We start from the raw sequence: 15,274 nt of genomic DNA, 5'->3' as shown, positions 1-15,274 counted from the left end.
CGGCTCCTGGTGGGTGACGGCGCCGCGCTGCTCGCGGGACCTTGGCCGGCTCTGGCCTCCGGCCCTGGCTTCGCTGCGCCCCGCCCCATTTGCTTTTCCGGGAGCCCCTTTTTTTAGGGGCCGCGCCCGCTTCGCTGCCGGTGCCCTCCGCTGCACCTCCACGCCCCGACCCCTGGCCGCCCGTCTCCGGCGCCTTCTCGTGCCTGCTCTCGCCCCAGGGCGGGTTGGGCTGAGGGGACTCAGTTCCTCCCTGGTGGCTGCTTTCTGGTGGGCAGGGAGTGGGGGAGCGGAAGGCCCCTGGTCCCCATCTCTGCACGGGACGAGGGCCGGGGATCCCTTAGCAGAGACCCTGGTTTTTTGCTGGCAGCTGGCTCAGCCCCTGTTTCATCCTTCCTTTTAGTGTTTTAACTTTATTTTTTGTCCCTGGTACCAGCCTTCTCTTTAGCCAGGTTTCCCATGTGGCTTCCCAGAGCCAGGGAGCCAGGCTGGTTAAGTCCTACGTCCTTGTTTCAAAGGGAGCAACAACCTTCTTGGTTTTCTGTGTCATAGGCCATCAAGCTCTTCGGTGATGCCCTCCTGGTTGCTCTAGGTGCAGGTCGCCACGTGTATGCTAAACAGACATTCGTTTAACAGCTGTTCTAGCTTTTTTTGTTAATATACGTTTGGTATGTCTGAGTTAAACTTGGAGGCAATAGAAGTGAGATATATAAATTGCAGCCTGCCGGCTTGCCTTTAAATATTTCATCGGGCTACTTGAGGGGAGAGAAAGTGGTCCCTGAGGCAGAAATATGTCAAAAGATTTCTTAGACCTAGAGATGCTGTCAATTTAAATGTGGCTCAAAATATCCATTTTGAAAACTGAACTCTTACAATTTCCAAGACAGGTAATTCTTATTAGAACAACTTCTAACAATAAATAATGGTTTTAAATGAAAATTACTCTGCATCTTTTCCAGCCTCAGACATCCGACATCAGAGCACTAATAGTCCCAAATTAAAACTGACATCATTGCTGTTCGTTGGACAAGATGAGAAATGCAAAGAGTAATTGGCACATTGACACGTAAACTTCTTAAAAATCTTTTAATATTTAACAGCATCTTTGGTATTTGTGTATGGATTACAGATTGACTAGTTTTTGGACACCTTCATGAGTGAAGGTGGTAAATCAAAGAAGTTGAAACTTAGAATCTAGTGGGGAAGTGAATACCTGGATAGACTATTAGGTGCTGGGTATTACTCCCAGGTGTTTTATGGTGCTTTTTTTATACCTGTTGTTAAGAATTGGTTGGATGTAATGGTATCTAGCCTTTTCTACAGTGTAGCTGCTGCTGGTGGCACTGCTCTGCTGGGTCTGCAAATTCAGTCTTTGAGTGCATGCCAGCTTGAGCAGTGTATCTAGTGATAGTTAAGTTGACTCTTTAAGCATTACAAAGTTTCCTTAAAACATGCTGGCCTTCTGGGATTAATAGTTTGTACTGACATGCAGTTCTCTTGCCTCAGGCTCACACTCATTTCTTTTTTCTTTATTTCTGGCATGTATGTCTGGGAAGGTAAGAGACGAAGGGATTTTTTTCTTTCTGTCTCTAAACTTAGCAAGTCTTTCGTTCATCAGTTATTCACTTTACTGTAAAATATTATTGATAGGGAGTTATTACATTAACTGTTGTCATCTCAGTATTAAGTTATGTATGACACGTGATTATATATTCTTTAGTTGCTATGTGATTACCCAGGTATAGGTTCTTGAAGAGAGACTGCCATTTATACATTAGCTTGAGGGAGATTTGTATGTGTTCATTATTCTGCTTTCTACTAGATCTAGATTGTGTTTGAAGACAATGATACAGGTGAATTCTAAGTGTGGGGTGTTCAGTGAGAGCAGGGTTTTTTGTAATTTCAGAAAAAATAATTCAATCCCAGGTGTTCTTAGATGGACAGGGCCTGGCTTCTGAAATCTGGACGTGGCAAACATGACAGGCAACAAAAATATATTGAAGGAGTCCTCAAATAAAAGAAGAAAAAAAACGAATCTTTTTCTTCTTGGATTTGTCAGAAGTTTTTCTCCTCTTCATTACTTCCAGCCCCTCCCCACTGCCTTTTTAAGAAGCAGATTTTCTCAGCTATATTTTTTCACAGTTCAGTTGTCATATCAAGAATCTTGGAAGGGTGAAGTGAGTTCCCACTTGATGTTGAACTGTGCTTAAAATGTCTGTTTTCAGGTTGGTGTTGACTATATCAGCCTCTGACCCAGGAGCTGAAATTGGCTTATGGAGCCATGTCATCTGACCACTGCTTACCCTCCACCAAATTTCTTCAACTGTGTTCAGCTCTGTGGGTCAGGTGACACAGCCCCCGTATGTTGGGTTGCTTCAGTGTGCGGGATCTAGGCTGATGGACTGACTCATGGTGGATTTGGCCTGTGGACTGATCCCACTCATGGGGTTTGACCCACAGAATGCCCCTGTGTCACTTATCTGGTCCAGGAAGCCAGAAAGTTAAGCACCACTGAGCTCTGGAGTCAATATTGACAGTTCATTTCTCTGGTGCTTGCTAGATTGCTTGTCTCTAGGCTTATATGAGAAGGTGTGCTGGCTTAAAATAGATTTTTCACATTGATTTTCACTAAATCAATGTAAAATATTATGTAGGGACACTTACATCGGTTTCACACTATCTGTAAGATTAGCTAGTGACTGTTATTTTACTAGTACGAGATTAAGGCCCCTAGGAGATGTTATATTTTTCAAGATTAGCATGTTAGCCGTGCAATAAATTGTAACATGCCACATGCGTAATCAGTTTTATCACCTGACAAAAATGGTAAACCAGACATTAAATATGGAAAATCTTTGTGTCTGGTTTACATTGTGCTTTAATTTGAACCTGTGACTTGAACCTCACAGATCTTGGTGCGTGTGCAGCAAGCTGAAGGCACACCATTTACAGCTGTGTGGCACGGGGAGATGGGGATAAGCTCTCTGATTCTCCAGTTCTCCACTCCCTAGCAAATGTGCAACGTGGGTTGAAGAACATTATCTCAGATCTGAACAGTCTTGCATAGTGCCATGCCATATCTTGATCATTTGACATGGCAGGATGCGTGATTTTTGGGATCTGTGATGAAATTCCTCAGAGCCCATTGTATGATTAAATTAAGTCTTCTAGGAGCCTGACTGATAAAATTATAATAAACTAACTAAACTTTATGTGCATCTAGAAAGGGTTTGGGACATATTTAGCATATTTATTAAGCCAAGTCAAGCACTGTGTTTAGACTAAGCCGTATTAGGAAATTGGCATTGACGAAAATTCCCCAGTCTAAACTAAATAAATGAAAAAAATTGGAATTGTACATTCTTCAGAGCAGAGTCTTGATCTGTGTCTGGGGCTCCAAGGCATTGAAAACTAGAAATAAATAATGAAACCTGATCTTTTCTTATCTCGTCATCTTTTCATCCTTATTGCCACCTTAGATTTTTGTCAGCTGCACAAATTAATTTGTGAATTAATTTTTTTAGTGCCCTTTTGTTTGCATTGTAATTTTTCCTGTCCCATAGGGGAAAATTGTGCAAGGTGATTGTTTCTTCCTTGTTTTCTGTCTGTGGGGATCACCAAGTAAGTAGAAGTTATCAGGAGTCTTAGTGTCTTTGTTCTGAGGGGATTCCCTTGCTTGCATGAAGCAAAGAATGCAAGGATGTATGCATGCTTTCATAGTTTCTAGGGTCGGAAGGGACCTGAGCAGATCATCTAGTCCGACCCCCTGCCATGGCAGGAAAGAGTACTGGGGTCAAACCTACCCTCTGCCAGCTCGTGACCGTTATTCCTGGTCACTCCTGGCGGTGCTCGGGGGAACAGGGACTCCCCCAGTGCCTTCGCTTGCTGCTGCTCTGTTTGAGCCACTTTCTGCCTTGGCTCGTAACTATTACCTGCTTCTTGACTTGAGGAGCAAAAGGGTAGTGCATTTTTAGAAATCTAAGTCCTATTTTGTGTAGTGTTGAAATTAAGTATTGAAGTGAATCTGTAGAGAACATTTGGAGATTTAAAGAAATCATCCAAGTTTGCAGCACACTGATTTTCAGCATCTTCAGTTGTTGACTTAAATCTTAAAATAGATTATAATAAAAAAGTATTTTATTTTCCAGTAGTGAATAAGTATTATGGATCTGAGCCTTGTCTAGTTGAAATGATGTTTTCTCACCTAGGTGGAAGTTTTAGTGTTGGTCTTCTCATGGCTCAGTTCCAATTCCCTCCAATTTAGAAGGAAAACATTGCAATTCCAGTGTCTCACAATTTCTTAATTTTAAATAGTGAAGGACATAAGCTAAAAGTAATTCTAATATGGTATCCAAGTACATGGGGAAAGCAAGCAAAAAGTGAAATGCGAAGGCCAAAAATGGCTTTAGTTTTTTGTTTTGTTATGTTTTTTTAAACTGGCTGGTATTCATAGGAAAAAAGATGTAAATGAAATGTTTCTGAAAGCAGACTTTCTAATGAACAGCTTCTAGGATGAATATTTATGTCCTGAAGTGTCTAGGGAAGAGAGAATTTTTTATTTTCTTGGGCTAATAAATGTTACAAGAAAAGAAAATAGATATCGGATTGCTAGGAACTGGAAGGTTGTGGGATGTCATATGTTTTTTTTCTTGGGTGTATTTTACTGAGTGATAAGGCACAAGTAGTCCCTATGTATAGGTAACATCAAGCTGTACGTAACCTTATTCTTATGCTTCTATGCATTGTGGTATTTGACATGCATGTCATTTTGATATAGTATTATATTATAACCAAGGCTGTTTTGTGAGGCAGTGATATACTTATGTGGCCCTCACTTATTTACATCGAGAAGAGATAATGGCTTGGAATTAGAATTTAACTTGAGTCATTGACAATCTCCCTTGTGGACCTGCTCTGAGGCACACAATGGTGAATTTACATTCTAAAAGAAGTGTCTCTGGCTACTCAAACTATGGGGGAGGGGGGGGGAGGGAGGGAGGCAGTGAATCAGGGTGACTACCCCGGGGCCCATGCTTTGGGGGGCACAGGCCATACAGGCCGCTGTGTGCTGCTAGCTCTGTGCTCTGGCTGATCAACTTTGCAATCTGGCTGCAAACCACACTGGCCCCGCATGGGCTGATGTGCCCTGTGCCCCACAGACCCCTAGGGATGGCTCTGGAGGAGAGGTAATGCATTAGATTAGCAAATCTCTGTCTGAAAGGATCTTGTATTCCCTTTGTTCTAATTAGATCAGGAAGGACTTCTGCTCTAGCAAACACTCTTGTTTGGTTGGGGGCAGGAAATTACAGGCATAGTGCCCCCCCCCCCAAGAATTCATGAGGTGGCATACGCCTGGTCAGATAGGAAACTGTACTTAAGCCTGCTTTGAGAGCAGGTTATTGTCTTTCATTTCTCTAGGTATAGAGGAGGCTGAAGTCCCGGAGCTGACAGGAGAACTTGTAGAAGGCTCTGGCAGGGAAGTCGGAGACTGAAGCTACATTTTAATGCGTTAAAGTTGGGTAGGGACTACATCTTTGGATGTAAGGTGCGGAGGAAGAACAGGTTATTCTTGTATTTTCTTGTGTATGTTTTTTCTTATCTCTGTCTAGATCTCAATATATGGTCACTGACTTCTTACACTTGTTCTTAAAATATTGTTTGTTATCGTTTTACAAACCACTTGTTGGTGATGCTTGCAATTCCAGACTATCTGTCTGTACAAGTTTGCCCATTCTGTGCAAAGGGGAATTCATTTTTTCTGAGCACAGGACTGGACAAGGGTATGATTCTTTAGCTGGCAAAACTGCTTCTGCCAAGAGCTGGCAAGGCCTGAGCAAGACTGGTTACACTGAAGTGCCCCAAGCCAAGAAGTTGGTCCTCAGTGGCCAAGCAGTAGACAGCAAAGAGAGAGGGTTTGGGACAGAAGGGCACCAAAAAGGTGTGAGAACACCCTTAGTGTGAGTCTTAAAGGCTCACCTAAACTGTGTCCAGGGCTGGGGTATGTCACAAGGGTAGATAGATTGCTTGACAGATTGAATGTCAGATGAGATGTTTTAAGAACCGGTAAAAAGAACTAAAGCCTATATTAGCGCCCTGCTCAGTATGTAGGATCTCTGAAATAGGAGGGAAAGGCAGTCAACCTATGGCACCTCTAGTATATAGTAGATGCACGGGGCAGGGAATACAGGGAGCAAAAAGCAGAGCAGTAGATGAATGGTGGGGAGGGGATTGGAATGGTTCTTGTGGAGTGTGTGGGGCTTTATCTTGTAGCATGGTTGCCAAAAAGGTTGCCCCCCACTGCAGCAGATGGTACAGAGGCTGTCCAGTAATAACTATAACTTGTAATAATTGCTGTTAATAGAAGGTGGGCTTATTTGGGAAGCATTAACTGGAGGCTTTTTTTTTCTTTCAAAGGAGTTCTATAAGATAGGACTGGCAGAAAATTTTAACCAGACCATTAAGTGCATCTAATGCAGCTGGACCTGTGTCCTGGGGAGCAAGAGCAAGCTCTGATTTTCCATGATAAAGCAACCAAAATCAAATGCCAAAATGTATAGGTATTTAGAATTTATTTTATTATAATAAATAGGCACTGGTAGGCTTCCAAATTGCTTTAAAACATTATGTTCAACCGATACCTATGTATATAGTGGTATTTCAATTTACTTGCAGAAAAACATGAGTTTTAAGCTTTTTAATCAGAGAATTTAGGGTTTTTAAACATTGAAAACGGAGATCCCTGGTTTAAGGTGCAGTTCAACACTGCGCTCTGCCTCAGGAGACACTGCTGACAGCTATCATTTTGTTCTTTCATCATGTGACTTTCTGTCTAGTTTTCTTTCCTGTTTACTTCCTGCTTATAACAGTCACATCAGCTGATGTGCTGTTTACTAATAGAAAACTACGTTACTTCTTTTTTGCCTAGCAGTTAGTCAGAATTCCAGGGCCTATGTTTCAATTATGGGAGAAATGACATGTCATAATTTCTTTAATGAAATTCTCTTAATAACTAAAGAACATCTACATTTTTGTTTAAGGTGGATAAAAATCAGAGATTAAAATTTGTTTTAAAAAAATCTGATTTTTTTAATGTAATTGTATTTTAAAAAAAAAGTAAGATGCTTTAAAAAAAAATAAACCTATTTTTTTTAAAGTAGGTTTAAAGATAGTTTTAATTAAAATATGTTAAAGTTCAAAGATATCATCATAGTATATAATAAGAGGTTATTATCCCTATTCTATTTGGGACAATATATTAATGTCACTTTTTTAGAAAAATTATATGAATAGGTCACAATAGGCCATCTTATGGGGTTCCCAGAAGCTCCTCTATAGATTAGCAAAGACTAAATAAAACCACTTAACCCAACCCATGTTACCACTTAACATGGGTAGTGTTCCACATTTCTGGTTTTTACCCAATTTTACTGATAAATTACCTGATAATCTTTAACTGAAGTTTTTTTGGTTTTTACTGATGTACACCTGTTTTTCAGTTCATACTGTGCTGTGCTGCTTTGCTGCCTGCTGCACCGGTAAAGCAATGGGACATACATGGCACTTTGCCTCCTGTTGTGCCGCTAAAAGCAGTGGGATTCACATGGTGCTGCACCGCTTTGCCTCATGCAGCACCGTTGAAAGTGGCGGGATGCACAAAGTGCCTTGCCATGCTGCTTTGCCGCCTGCTGAACAGTTGAAAGAGGTGGGATGCACGTGGTACTGTACCGCGCTGCTTTGCTGCCTGCTGTGCTGCTGAAAGCAGTGGAGTGCCACACCACTTTGCTTCCTGCTGCACTGCCACCCCCCCTCCCCCTGCCTCCTGCATTAACAGGGCTTTTACTGTATCTAATATTAGAATTTTCACCTTTTTTTTTCTTTTCTTTTTTTTTCTTTTCTTCCTTTTATCCCAATTTCAACTCAGTTTTTAGGTTTGGAAAATAAACTCTGAAAAATTCCAGAATTATTATTTGAAAATAAAAACTGAAATTTGTAGAACACTACCAGTGGGACTCAGTGCGCATTCTAAAAGATCCCTTTAAGCATCTCTGTGATGCTTGGTTTTAGTTCTCAAGCTGTGAATTTGTGTCTCCAGTGACAACATCCTCGTTAACAGCAGTCTATGGAGATGAGAGATAACAAACCTGATTACCTACCCATCACCCCTCTTGTCTCTCTGCACGTTTGTGTACACGCAGTCAAGCCCTTACCTCTCTAAAAGTACAGTTTCAGGGAGTTAAATGAATAGAGGTTTGTTCGGAGTGGAGTAGATCTGGGCAAGGAGGAGGAATCTGGAGATAAATGCAAGGAGGGGAGGGGCAAGAGAAACATTATGAGCAGAATATTCCGGAAATCTTGAGAGAGAAGTTTCTGAGTATACCCTCTCCATTGATTTGAGATGTAGCTAGGGAATGGTATGGTAGAAAGGAAAACCTATTATGGCAGCAGGTTTGTCAGGCCTGGCCATAAAAGAGGTTCTGTTTGAGAATATTTTAATCAAGGTTATACCAAACAACAATAATGTACTTTTGGTAGAAAACCATGATTACATTGAGGCTTCTTGACCAGTGATTTAAATTGTGGCTTAAATTGATTTGATTTAAATAAAATCTACCCTGGTTCTGTTCCTTGAATATATCAGAATCAAATAACAGCAGGCAATTTCTTTGTCCATAGTTTAAAGCCTCTTTCAACTAGCACTTTGCTATAAATGTTGCCATGGGTCTTTTTCTTGGTCTTGCTACTACCACTACTCTCTTGCTGCTTTCTACTTCCTCCTATTCTTTTTCTCTAACACTATCCACCCCTTTACTAAGACAAAGTTCAAAAGTTTAAGTAGCTTCTCACATGTGCCTTCTGTTTTGGGCAGTGGTATTGTGCTTACCTTTAGCCAGAAATGCCTCTATTTCAGCTGCCTGCATTAATAAAGGTGCTTAATAGTTACTAATGGTTATAGTGGATACCATTTATTTAAAAACATATTTTTCTGTATTTAAATATGCACTTAAAATTCTTTTGAATTTTGATCACCTATTTTAAAGCCTAAACTTAAAATCAATTTCATAAAAATAATATTCAAGTTACAGGCCTCGAGAGTCTACTTGCAGGTCGTAAAGAGTCACTGGTTAAGCACCCAGACTTAGTTTGAAGTGTTAAACAAGCTTTTAATAGAATATTGTCTTCTGAAAGATGATGAAGAATATTTTATTTTTTCCATATATTTATCTAGTTCAGTCCCATGGTTACTTTATTCAGAGTCATAAAAATGATTAGAAGTTGAGAGATCAGAAAAACTTGTGTTTTTTTTTTTACAATTTATAAATAGAAATGAGAGCTTAAAAGATGAGATTTACCTGTTGTAAGATCCTAAAGGACCTGGCTGCCCTAACCAATCAGTGCAATTTAGTAAGCACTAATGGTAGCTTAAGTTGACTACTGTATTAAAGCAAAGTCTTATTAAATACAAAACATTTTGCTTAAAGTTTACCACAGCTTTGATAAAGGTATAACTAGATGTAGCTAATGGAAATACGTTTTTAAATGCAGCTTGTGTGCATTTTTAATGGCATAACACTGCTGTAGGGGAGCCAGTAGGACAAAAATTGTTTGTTTTCTATGCATCACTTCCTCTGATAAGACCAGATGACTAGCTGAGCTTTTTCCATGCAATGCTCAGGTCTAGAAGTATGCTACAGTATGTGCAGTATGAAAGGTACCAGTAGATTGCACTTTGTCCTTTTTAGTTTAAGTAACACTTAGTTTAGTTAGCATAAAGCTATCAAAGAACAGGCTATTTAAGTAAAATATATATTAGGAAACTTCTTATAAGAAATTATTTTATTCTTATGATTTTTAAAAATGTATTCTACTAACTTACATTTTTGAACTGTACCAGAGAAACAAATTGCTTTTGAGGAATGCTTTGTCAGAAGTGCAGTGTACCAAATTGCAGATTTTGATTTATTGCACCAAATAATTGTAAGGAGTGTATCAAAAGAGCTAAAGTCTGAAAAGCAGAAATGATATAGATTTTTTGGCAGTCAGAGAGAGCACTGTATAGAGGAAAATTGGATGGTAGAAGCTGATAAAAGGAATTGGTCAGAAGTGGATTCATTTGTCAAATTAGAGTATGAGAGATTTGAAAAAGCAAAGGACAAAAGTATTTTTTCCTTATGTAGTTTATTAAAAAGTTAAACAGTTTCTTTCAACCTTTGAAAGGCTGCTTATTCTATGTGTCTGTGAATCCATCATTAAGTAGTTTCAAAGTAAATATCCCCCAGAATTTCTCATTCTGATTTATTAGTTAAAGGGTTGTAAATCATTCATTCAAAAAAAAATGTAGGCAAGTCATGATTGGTACTGCCTGGCACCCAGACATGGAGGAAGAACAGTTATGTTGCCAAATATTAAACCTCTTCATGTATATAGGATAAATACAGTGGTGCACAAAAGAAAAACTTGATTGCTTACTGCAGAAGTATTCTGATGATAAAGTAGAAAATAATGGGGGAAAAGATGCATTATCTTGTGCCTTCCACTCTCACTGATCACCAAGTGCTGGGAAGAAGGAAGGCAGTAATAATAAAAGCAGAATGTGAGTTGATTCACTTGCAGGGCATAAATCTAGATTTGTGCAACATAAAAAAACTTTACAAACTGAAGGAAAACAAATTTGTATTGTGGTTAAGGTAACTAAATGGCCTGGTTAAGTTCCCTTCTTTGACATTGTAACCCATTAATAGGGTTATAGACTTTAACCATATGTCTAAAATGTTGTTATAATAAATATGGAGTGAAGACAGTGCTCTGTTCTAGCATGTGAACAGATGGGAAAAATAATTTTAATTAAATGTAATATTTTAATATGGTGGTTTTTTCTGCTATATCCTGTTTTCTATGAAGGTTTCTAAATATAATAGATACCCCTGAGTCAGTGTTGAATGGAGTGGTGAAGATCAGTATCCTGTGACTGTGATCATGATTAGCTTGAGTGAAAAAAGCTAGTCTTGAGCTGGGACTTTCTATCTTTGATGTTTGTGACGATTCTTTTTTTTTTTTTAAACAAAGCATGCCATCGTAAGAGATTGAAACTCTAAATTTGGTTTACATCTTAAAAATAATTTTTAACATGAAAGCATATAAAGAACCTGTAAGTGTCAAATTAATGTCTCTGGAAATCTTACCATTTTTAATAACTAGTCTTAATAAATAGGCAGATTTGGGGCCCTGAGAAAGAGATAAAAGGCGAAGAAAAAACATAACATTAATCTGATTGTTTTATACTTTGCATGCATCAACCCAGTAATGTCTGACAGACTGGACTTAGTGGTTCTCAGTCTCTTAGAATGAGGGCACCCTATATAACTTTGGGATTTGGTACCTGTAGTTGAGAATCACCATTGTGCTGCCTCTGCTTACCGCAGCAATTTTCAGCCAGGGTGAGGCTTGTGACCTGGGCAAAATTCCCTTTTGCCCCACTGGTATTTGCAGGAGTGGAGAAGGAGGCAGTTGTTTTGACCTGCCCTGAGTGTCCTTGTAACCTAAATGGCTGCTCCAGCCCAGCCTGACTCCTTTGGCTAAGCAGTGCTAAGGGCTGTGGCCAGAGTACGTTTTCTTGCCCCGGCCTTTCCCAGTCCAATATTGCATGTTTGTCCTCGAGATGGGGCTGTGGGAGGGTCCCACCCACCCAGTAGAAGCATGTGGGGTTGGACTGGAAAGGCTGGAGGAAGAGCTGCAGCTGCTTCCCAATCTCCCACTCAAGAGGTGCGTCGGGCATTTCATGTTGGTATTTCACCCACATCATGGCCTCCCTGGAAGGGGCTTACCTATAGAGCCTCTGCCCTAGGGTGAACAGTGCTGATGTAATGATGTACATTTGGAGTAAGACAAATATCCTTCACAGATGAGACTATTTTTTTTTTTTTGAGGCAGAATATCAGAATGTTTGTAGTAGATTGAAAAGATACTAATTTTAAATGAATGATGCAATCCGACCAAAAATTCCAGCTAAAGGTCCACAGCTAGACAAGGTTGACTTTGATTAACTTGCTGGACAGATTTTGGTTTCAGAATTTGAGGTTCACCGTATCCATGTGGTGACATTAAATGCTTAATGTCTTCCTCCAACTTTGGGTTGTATATTCAATGTGTATGTACCTGATGCTGCTTTTGGTGGTTCAGAGGGTGTACTTAACAAGAAAAAATGTTACTGGACTAATACAAACAAATAATGAATTGACTAACATGACTTCAGTCATGTAACAGCTCTCAAACACTTTAAAATAAAGGTTTTGCAGTCTTGAAGAGAAGCAGTCCTTAAAGATAGTATAATGTGTGAGTAACTTCGACAAGAACTAATTGAATTTTCTTGGCATTTGTGGACTAGTTAGTATTTCCATTTCAAATTAAAAATAATGTTAATTTTTTGCATCTCTTTTTTCACTATGAGCATTTAAATCTTATGATGGTATACTGAAGAGGTTTAGGGGAAAGTTCTTGACATGTTGTGTAAAGGTATTTGATGGATGAATAAATCAATACTAGAAGCTTTGTTCTCCACATGAGCGGCTACCCATTCAGTTAAAAAGTATGAGCAGATTATTCTGTCGGTAGTCCTTGGTTATTCTTGTACGTGTAGGTTTTTTGTCTTGCTCATTGTTAATAATTTTTTACACCATATATTTTTAAACATGAGACTTTACCCCATAAGAGAGCTGAGCACAATCTACATTTTCTGTAAAAATTATAAGTAAAGTATTAACTTTAATATTTATTTTTAATATTTAAATGATCTAGTGTTGCCAGCAAATATTAGGGGTAGCATAATTAATGCTCATGAAGATTTGTAGCTCGCCTGTGTGTTAGCTTTACATGGTTTATTTAAGCTTTCTGACTTTAATTGACTAAAGTTATTTGGGAGAATTAGATTGTACAGTTCTGAATGCAGGTGAAGGAAAACACTGTACTTTTAATAAGGGCTATTAGAGCTATGACAAACTCATCCAGCCCCACAAGCCAGATGAGTAGTTCAGGTCAGTCTAGACCTCAGCCTTTCTCCCCATTCTGAGCGTACCAGGTTTGACACCTGCTTCAGCTGGTCTGGGACCTGTCCTGTGTGATGCAGGTCCTGGAGGGCAAAGTCCAGCTGGGGGCAATTTGAAAATTCTGGTTGAGTTTGGTCCTCGTTGACCTGAAGAAGTTAGCCTCATGCCCAAAATCTTGTCTAAGTCTATCCTAACCATGAAGTCAGTACAATATAAGATATCACCCATAAAGATCCTTGCCTCAGTGTGATTAGTCATCTTCACATCTGCTCATTAGTACACAACATTTTTGTGGGCTTGAGCTTTGATTATTGTAACTCTCAGAATAAATACCTTGTTTTTCAAGACAAAACAACTTGTCAAACACGAGCCTATCAAAACTGAATGCTACAATACGCTTTTTTTTGATGGAGAGAAGAGAGAACAAATGTGACATATATTAGTCATTTTGCTAATGTGATCAGATGGCACTTGGATGTTATAATGAGGAATGTAGTAAAGAACCTGTATAAATAGAATTTTTTCCTTTGTCTTTCTCTGTGTTTGACTGAATTTGAGACTGGCTGTACTTTTTTCTCCTCTGTTAAAAAAAAAAATCACCTTCTTCTGTGGACTTGACTAGATTTCAAATTGGTGCTTGACTTCAGGATTTCAAGTTGGTGATTTCCGAGGTCGGGTGGATGGCTGAACTCATTTAGCTTTAATTCTGTTTTTGTCATTGTAGATATTCTTAAGTATACTATTCATTATTATAGGTCTTAACCTTTAGGTCATACAAAGCCCGTTTTCTCTTTGAGACTTTTATAATAGGGAAGAACAAGGAGGAAGAGCAAGCTCCTTGAATTTCTGCGCTGAGGGGAAAATGTATAGTTATGGAGAGCTCTTAGATTCTTGGATACTGGTTTTGTTTATTTTGTGTAGATGGTATTATATATTTTAAATTAACTTATTTTAGAACACTTAACCTCTTCTCTTGTCATGTTTCTGTTTTATAAATTACTCTGTTCTCGTTTTAATTTTTTTCATTCCTCTTATTGTAAAGCCACCCTCAGCCTTTCTTGGGAAGAATGGCATATACATCAAATAAATAAGTATAAATCATATACAAAGAGAGTATTGTTTCCCATTAGAGTACAGAGGCAAATTCATTATATAAGGGCAACGGTGGACTGTTATGTTCAAAGAATGGTGTATTACTTAACTGGCTGAAATAGCTCAAAATTGTCTTAAGTTGCTGTTCTCTCAACTTTAAAAAGTTCTTCTACAGCAAAATCTATTCTCTCCTCTTTTTATGGGCCTGCTTTTCTGTGTGGCGGTGGTGGTGGGCCTGATCTGGGCTGGTGCTGAGATGGCAGGCCCAATCTGGTGTGTGCACTCATGCTGACCTCATGCTGGATCGGGTCCACAGACCAGTCCTGTGCACTGGATCTGACCTGTGACTGCCACGCCATTCATCTGGCTCCCAGTCAGGAAAGGTTGGGCATCAGTGTACTAAACAATAGTACAACAGGAAATACTAAAAGACATTCCCGTAGTCTTGGAAATGCTTTTCAGCTGTTTTCCTGTGTTTGAATCTATTTTTTGTATTTCAGCAGAACAAAAACACAGTGGTGTTATTGTAGTTTAAATAGGTGGGTGAATATTTGCAGTGCATACTTAAAAAAAGAAATAATTGTAAAACTGTTTCATGAAGCTTTCACAGTCTTAAAGAAGCAATATTTCCAAGTTACTTGCATGCTGGAGTGAGATTCAGGGGAAAGAAGCAGTGTGGTTAACCTTGTAACTTTGGACTCTGGGTCTCACTAATTGGCAGAGAGAGGGAATCTTGCCTACTTTTGGAGAATGCCACTGAGCTTAGCATGTGCAGCGTTAGGGTCTTACAGCAACATTTTGTTGCAGAAATGGCTGCGGTTCGTTTCTCGGGAGGCGAAGAACTCTCAGTCACAGACACACTCCATTAGTAACACAAAAGGTATATATTTGCAAATAGGGTCAGAGCGAAGACAAAAGACCACACTCTGCCCACGGGGAACACTTCTCAGCAGGCTTTATCCCCTCTCTCCTGAGCACGTGTGCAGAAGCAGGAACTCTTACAACTCATTTCCGGTTCATACAGACATATATGAAATGACGTCACATCATCCGTCGCATGTGCATTATAATTAACTACTTAAGTATGCGGGGCGGATAGGCTTATATGCATTAGCTAATTGCGCCTGCTCAGAAAGTACTTTAGG

At 39.4% G+C, this 15,274-nt stretch overlaps 1 protein-coding gene across 1 annotated transcript in view; it reads left to right on the top strand.

The window, feature by feature from the left end:
* The first annotated feature begins 866 nt into the window (after positions 1–866).
* The window catches only part of RELL1 (RELT like 1), a 39,447-nt gene continuing 25,039 nt past the window's right edge, over positions 867–15,274 (top strand). The window contains exon 1 of the mRNA XM_019553142.1: positions 867–884. The gene's annotated coding sequence lies outside the window, so the exon portion shown is untranslated. The remainder of the gene's footprint in view (positions 885–15,274) is intronic.

Source organism: Crocodylus porosus, unplaced genomic scaffold (assembly GCF_001723895.1).
Source record: "Crocodylus porosus isolate Cpor-Errol unplaced genomic scaffold, CroPor_comp1, whole genome shotgun sequence".
Taxonomy (NCBI): Eukaryota; Metazoa; Chordata; order Crocodylia; family Crocodylidae; genus Crocodylus; species Crocodylus porosus.
Note: the sequence above shows the minus strand (reverse complement) of the source record. Positions and strands in the feature narration are given on the sequence as shown.